We start from the raw sequence: 7,904 nt of genomic DNA on the forward strand, positions 1-7,904 counted from the left end.
GAGCTGCACTGACACCTGTCAGCTTGACACCCTGCGTCCACCTGGGGGGACGCCCGCCTTCATTATTCATGAGCGCGGTTCTTGCACTGTTTCACACAGAGCTCATTTCTGCTTCGACATCTTCATCCCACCTTAACAGTAGCCCACGTTCATGATGGTGCATGATGATCTTGCAGCGAGGGAGGATCGTGGGAGGCCAAGGACAGTGGGAGGTGTCCAAGGTCGACAGGCGTCTGTCATCCCCCCGTGCACGCGGACGTCTCAGCTGCCATCGATGCAAATGATGGTTTGATAATTTAATAAGCGAGCCGGCGTAATCGGTCCCTTTTTCTTCCAATTCTCGTCAGGCGAGGGTTGCGTTCCATCATCAGAAAATAAACACCATCCATCATCCTTTTCATGATGATGCCGCTGACAGGCCGAGCTGTGCCGTGCATAAATATTCTGGAACGTGCCGGCAGAACGCCTCACACGGTTCCACTCACTTTGTCGTGCCAATGAGGAGAAACGTTGGTCGAAACGGCGCCATTGCTAACTGCAGAGGAAAGTCATTCCCCCTGAAAGAGAGCAGAATGTCAGCGAGGAGGCGCAGAAATAAGCAAACTTCAGACACAAACATCAGCCTTGCATCAGGTGCTGAATGTTTGATGCTCTCCTCATCTCGATGTTCTCTTCACAACTCTCAACATGGGTTTATGACTTCCAGGCATCGAGGAATTTGTTGTGTCAAGGCTTCAGGCTTCCAACCTGGGGCTCCGGGTTGGAAGCTAGCCATGTTGTTTTAGGTTGCGTCTGTATTTACGTTTTTTTTTTGACATTGTGACATTGTGTTCCCCGACCACACGCCTGTGGTGGATATGTAATCAGATGGCTTGATAGACGGAGCGTAGGTGTTAGGCCCAATGCTTTGAGTCTCACCTCTCAGTGTTACAATATATACAGTAACAATGGGCTTATTTCAGACATAATTGTTAATTGTTGGTGATTAATCATGATTAATTATTTCCAATTGTATGTAGTTATTGTTGTAGTTGTGCATGGAATGGTTTACCACAAAGAGGTTTCCCATACTTATTGTAGGTAAAACTTTTTTTCATATCCCGATTAAATGTGACTAATTTCAAGTTAACTGTGGACAAAATGTAAAGTCGTTAATTGATTGAAGAGTGCACTCTGGGATAGGCTCCAGCATAGTTCCGCAACCCCAATGAGGATAAACACTATTATTATATATTATATGTTAGGGTTGCATGGCGTTTGAGTGTTTAGTGCGCAGGCCACACAGCTAGGAGACCCAAGTTCAATTCCACCCTCGGCCATCTCTGTGTGGAGTTTGCATGTTCTCCCCGTGCATGCGTGGGTTTTCTCCGGGTACTCCGGTTTCCTCCCCCATTCCAAAAACATGCTAGGTTAATTGGCCACTCCAAATTGTCCATAGGTATGAATGTGAGTGTGAATGGTTGTTTGTCTATATGTGCCCTGGGATTGGCTGGCCACCAGTCCAGGGTGTACCCCGCCTCTTGCCTGAAGACAGCTGGGATAGGCTCCAGCACACCCGCGACCCTTGTGAGGATAAGCGGGAGAAAATGAATGAATGAATAAATATTATCTATAAAATCTGTAAAAGTTTGGGAAACCCCGCTTTGGAGAGCTAATTGAACAGTCCTCACCCATTTCAACCTCGGTGTTGCATGCCAATCAGAAGACGTCAGCAGGCTCCTGCGCTCTGCTGGCCCACCTTTGGAGGTTTGAGGCCGACAAGGAGGAGAGGCCACTGCTGTGGGAGGTTTTAATAAGGACCTCCATCCGCTAAGCCCCCGAGAAAAGAGACCCTGAAGGTGGCGCACTGACCCTGTTGACACCCACATGGAAGCATTGAAAAGTCCCCACAGCCTATGGAGACACACGAACGTCTCACAGGGGAAAATTTGGGATTTTGGCTTTAGTGATGTTTTGTGCTCCTGTGACTCCCTGACTGTGTCTCAGATGGAATACTTCTATCAGTCTACTTCATGTACACTTACTTCCTGGGGACGCAATCTGGGACTCATGTTCCCATTCTATCAGGATCGTTCAAATCTTTTTATTTTGATTCCTATTTTCATTACCCATTTTGCTAACCAGAAAAAACAGATTAATGATGCCCACCAAGGTTTGAGAAGTTATATGAGAAGTTATATAAGTACGATATAAATTAGTAGAATAAAAGTGACGGATGTCCCATATCGATCTGTTCACAATGTTCTAATACTACACAGAAAACTACAAATCCATTCAAATAGAGCTGTTTTGTTGGAGAATCGCCTCCCCGGTAGTACCATGCTTGCCCCGACCTTCCCACCTTCAAGAAACAAGTCAAAACCTACATGTGTAAATCCGTTTTTAATGTCTAACTTTTTATACCTGACTGCTGCCCCGCTTTTAGCCTTGGTTTTAGCTCCGAATGCGCTATTTTTCTTCACTGTAAAGCGACTTTGAGTACTCTGAAAAGCACTATACAAATAAAATGTATTATTATTATCATTTATTCATTCATTCATTCATTTTCTACCGCTTATCCTCACGAGGGTCGCGGGGGTGCTGGAGCCTATCCCAGCTGTCTTCGGGCGAGAGGTGGGGTACACCCTGGACTGGTGGCCAGCCAATCACAGGGCACATTTCTTCTTCTTCTTCTTATTATTATTTGTTTTCTACCGCTTATCCTCACAAGGGTCGCGGGGGCGCTGAAGCCTATCCCACCCCAGCTGTCTTTGGGTGAGAGGCGTGGTACACCCTGGACTGGTCGCCAGCCAATCACAGGGCACATTTATTATTATTATTATTATTATTATTATTATTATTATTATTATTATTATTATTATTATTATTATTATTATTATTATTATTATTATTATTATAAACGAATCAAGACAGTGCTAAGCATAATTCAGGCTTTTGTACCTCCCTTTCCGCTACTTAGCCAAAATGGTGACAAATGACCAGGGTGTTACTTGCAACATTCGGGTGCTGATGCCACCCTGAGCGTGCTTGTCCGTGTGTACGGCCATATCCAGTCAAAGTACTAATAAAGTGTACTGTAAGTACCGAAGTGTGCGAACGGAGGAGGTGTTGTTTGTCAAGCAAAGCGCTTTAAAAGTGTTTCAAAGTTGAAAGCTGTCAGTTTGGTTGTTTTCTCTGTGATGAGCGGCTAATACGGCAAAGTTGGCCAAACAGATGGCATGTTGTTGTAAAGCAGATGTTATTTTGCATAGCGACACATGATGAATATGCATGACTGTGAGTTCAGGACACCAAGGTGCCACCGCTCTGCTTGTTTCCTGACATGCAAGTTTGTTCAACTCCCGTGTCGTGTTGTGATGTTGGACGTTAAACGAGTTACGGATACCATAGGCTGCAGGTCCTTACAGAACCATATGCATCTTTCTGACGTAAATGCAGCACTGACCCCGGTTTGGAAGGATGACGATTATTCCGAGGACCTTCGTTAATATTAAGCAGGCACTCACACGGGGTTCGGACGCTGGCGCCTGGCAAGGAGGTGGCCCTTGTGCAATGAGAGCAGCTTCAATAATGCATGTGTCCCTCAGGGGCCACCATGCAAAGAAGCGCAAGGTGATTTAGATAACATTTGACAGACGTCGTTTATCCACTTCTGTGCTGACTTTATCAGATCTGCAGACGCGCACCTGTGTTTGTATCTCTGCTCCGTGGTGTTGGCCTGGAGCGCTCACCCAGAGGCGTGTTCTGATGCGCTAAAACGGATCAGTAACTCAACCCGTGAGATGATTTCCATTTCCCCCTAATAGAAATGAATGAGGCATCAGCGTGTGCCGAGCACGATCCATCATCGTCTTGTCAGCACGGCCATGTTTGGAATATGGTAACGACCCGGCTGGGTGACGTGTGATGGCGTCATCATGAGGTGGTCACAGAGGCTCCTCCATGTTCAAAGTACTTAGAACGTTGGACGTCTTGGACTGATCTGCTTGACGTGTTGGACTTACTGGCTGGGGCTTACTTTGTTTTACTGATTTCCTGCTTGACACATATACCTCCAGTCTGAGGTGGGTTTCTGCACCTCCTGTTGCTTAATCCTGTAGCCAAGCTTCGAAACTCCCTTTGTGTGAATCCTATGCTCCGATATTGGTTAAACTTTGAACCGCCAATTGTGTCTTCCTGTTGCACCTACTAGCTCCTTGGGACGCTGTCCTGCTCACCTGTGGGCTGTCCTTTCATGTCCTTTCATGCCATTTTCTTCAAAAATACAAATATAAGGCATTCATAAGATTCATTGAAAGATGGTCACTAGGTGTCAGTAATGGTACATTGATGAGACAAGATCCACAACAAGAAGTACTGCACAGAAACCAGATGGAAGGAACAACAAACTCCCAGTCTACCAGTCTTAATGTATATCTTATTTATATGTCTTATTTAGTCTTATTATGTCCTTTGGTAATATGAGTGCATAGGTATAAAAACTGTATTTAGTAGATCATACATCGGTTTTTGATGCTCTATCTAAACAGATCTTTGATTGACAGATAATGAATCCTACTTTGCGCTGGAAGCTTTAATTGGACCCACGGCACAGTGTAGACATGCTATAAGAACATATAACAATTGTATTTTTTTTTTTTTTTTTGGCTAATAATAATCTCTGTGTGGAGTTTGCATGTTCTCCCCGTGCATGCGTGGGTTTTCTCCGGGTACTCCGGTTTCCTCCCACATTCCAAAAACATGCTAGGTTAATTGGCAACTCCAAATTGTCCATAGGTATGAATGTGAGTGTGAATGGTTGTTTGTCTATATGTGCCCTGGGATTGGCTGGCCACCAGTCCAGGGTGGGCCCCGCCTCTCGCCCAAAGACAGCTGGGGTAGGCTCCAGCACCCCCGTGATCCTTGTGAGGAAAAGCGGTAGAAAATGAATGAATGAATGGCTAATAATAATAATACTAATCATAATAATAACACAAGCTACCTAAACCCCAAATGTCCAACACTACTTGCACCGCAACACCATCCATTTTCTATGCCACTTATCCTCACTTGGGTCGCTGGGGTATGCTGGAGCCTATCCCAGCTGACTTTGGCCGAGAGGTAGCGTACACCCTGGACTGGTCGCCAGTCAATTGCAGGCACCAGAACACAATTTTTAGTTTTATTTCTTGGTCGGGTCTGGAACCAACTAACCGTGATGAACTTGGCCATGCTTTTATTTGAAGCCGCTGTGTGCTCCCATTCAGGCCATGTGACTCGTTGCAACAGGTGGATGTAATCTGACCCCATTTCATCGAAGCCACTTTGGATCTCAAGTTTATGTTTGACACAAGCAGGCGACCATGTTGTATGTCGATGTCAGGACTTCCACTGTAGTTTGTGTGTGATGTTTGTGTAGAGTCGCTGCCGGGCTCGTGCCCACCACGAGTTGAGCTTGTGAAAGGTTCTTCTTTTCAAGCAGTCCATGAAACAAAAAGCACTTTTGTCAGCTGATGAATTATTGGGGTGACACGAGTCGTGACACGGCCTTCACGAGCATTGAATATAATAATTAATATAACAATTAGAAATTCAGAAAAGTGTTGATGAAGCTTTTTATTTCAGGCAGTGATGAGTTGCTCCTGACAAGTAGGTTCTGTCATCAATAAATGAGGGCGCCGTTAGCGAGATCTTACAGCATCACCACCTCCGCTTCGACTTGTGCCCGCGGCTATTTTCCCAGCTCTCCCAGAAGAAGGAAGCTGAGATCAAATGTGTCCGCTGCGCTGAGCTCTCTGACGGATTCAAATAATTTGTTCCTGCAGCCGGCACCCGAGCGCCGCCTCCCCAGAAGCGCTCAGCCGCTTTGTTGTGTGTGTTTGAGCGGCGGCGTCCTCTGGGCCGCGCTGTCACAGCTCATATTCAAGTACAGCCTAGCTAACAGGGCTCGTCGCTTCCCTCCAGTTTTGCTTCCTTTTCCATCAGCTTCCCAGCCACGGTTCGACATGATGCTAATATTTAGCGAGGTAGGACAAAGTACATCCAACAAAGGGCAACCGGAATAAAAAGAGAACCATTGTTAAATCCAAAACGATATGGACCGATGGTGTAACAAACTGAACAAACTGACCAGTGTGTGTCTAAACTGTTTCCACTGCTATATAGTATTAATATTGATATGGATGAATGCTACGTTTTTTTAAATCAAAGATGCTCAAACAATCCAAATTGGATTACAACCTGAAAAACACATTGACATCTTAACTTTGTTACAGGTGGCAAAGGAATTAGTGCCATATCTAAGAATGTACCGTGTGTCCACTCCGGTTAGTGTGTTCTTTGTTTACCTCACTTTAACCGGTTAGGCTACCATATGGTGCGCATCCGGAGGTATTGATACACTGTTTGAGTTCAACTGGGTTCTTAGGATCGGCAGTGACTCCAGAGGTAAAGGCGATCATCCAGAATCCGGAAGGTTGGCAGTTTGATTCTCGCTTCCTGCACTTAGTCACTCTTGTTTTGTCCCAGATACAGATGTTACAGGTGTGGCTTACTCAGTGTGTGACAATATCGATATGCCGATATTGTCTAATCTCAATTTCCGATACCGATATCAGCTGTCCAAGTCTCAATTTCCGATACCGATATCAGCTGCCCGGGTCTCAATTTCCGATACCGATATCAGCTGTCCGGGTCTCAATTTCCGATACCGATATCAGCTGTTCGGGTCTCAATTTCTGATACCGATATCAGCTGTCCGGGTCTCAATTTCCGATGCTGATATCAGCTGTCCGGGTCTCAATTTCCGATACCGATATCAGCTGTCCGGGTCTCAATTTCCGATACCGATATCAGCTGTCCAGGTCTCAATTTCCGATACCGATATCAGCTCTCCAAGTCTCAATTTCCAATAGGTATGAATGTGAGTGTGAATGGTTGTTTGTCTATATGTGCCCTGTGATTGGCTGGCCACCAGTCCAGGGTGTACCCCGCCTCTCGCCCGAAGACAGCTGGGATAGGCTCCAGCACCCCCAGTGACCCTCGTGAGGATAAGTGGTAGAAAATGAATGAATGAAATTGTACTTTTGTTTTTGCTGCCATCTAAACAAATGTTCTCTCAAACATTGTTCACAAATCTGTCTCAATCCGTGTTAGTGATCACTTCCCCTTTTGCCGAGATAATCCATCACCTCACAGGCGTGGCAGATCAAGATGCTGATACACACAGACGTGCCTTAGGCTGGCCACAATAAAAGGCTGGTGCGTTTACATTTTGGGTAAGTCATTATAGTAAGAATTATAGTTCTTAAACAAAATTGTTAAAAGAGCTTTAATGGCAAAAAAATAAGCTGTAGGAAATGAGTGATCTGACATCACATTATAACTACTCCAAAACGTTCCCAACCTGTCACGTCAGGATAAATCGAAGCACAAATCTGTATAGGGTCCTTTTTATCACATTTAAAGTGGGTTATTTTGGGTTTAAAACAATACAAGAAAAACCACAATGAACCCATCATTATTAACTGATTTGTCCTTAGAAAATGAAAAATGACATTTGCATGTAAGCAGTCATCACTGCTCCTTTTCTCTGAAAAACTGAGGATGATGAGCCTTGAAGGAAGGGAAGCTCAGGTGCAGCTGGGATAGGCTCCAGCATACCCCCGCGAGCCTAGTGAGGATAAGTGGCATAGAAAATGGATGAATTGGTGAAAGTACACACCAGGCACTTGGCAGCACACCTTTGTGGTTTACACTTACAAATATGGCTTGCAAGTGGACTTCATTGGACAACCAGGGGGACTCCGTTTCATAACCACCGCTTCAGACCCTGGTGGTACAGAGTGGCTGGTCGTCATCAGCCGGGTGGAACTCTTAGACGAGTTTTGGAGCAGACCTAGATTTCCCAGCATGACTGGAGTAGT

The sequence above is a fragment of the Doryrhamphus excisus genome, chromosome 16 (assembly GCF_030265055.1).
Source record: "Doryrhamphus excisus isolate RoL2022-K1 chromosome 16, RoL_Dexc_1.0, whole genome shotgun sequence".
NCBI lineage: Eukaryota > Metazoa > Chordata > Actinopteri > Syngnathiformes > Syngnathidae > Doryrhamphus > Doryrhamphus excisus.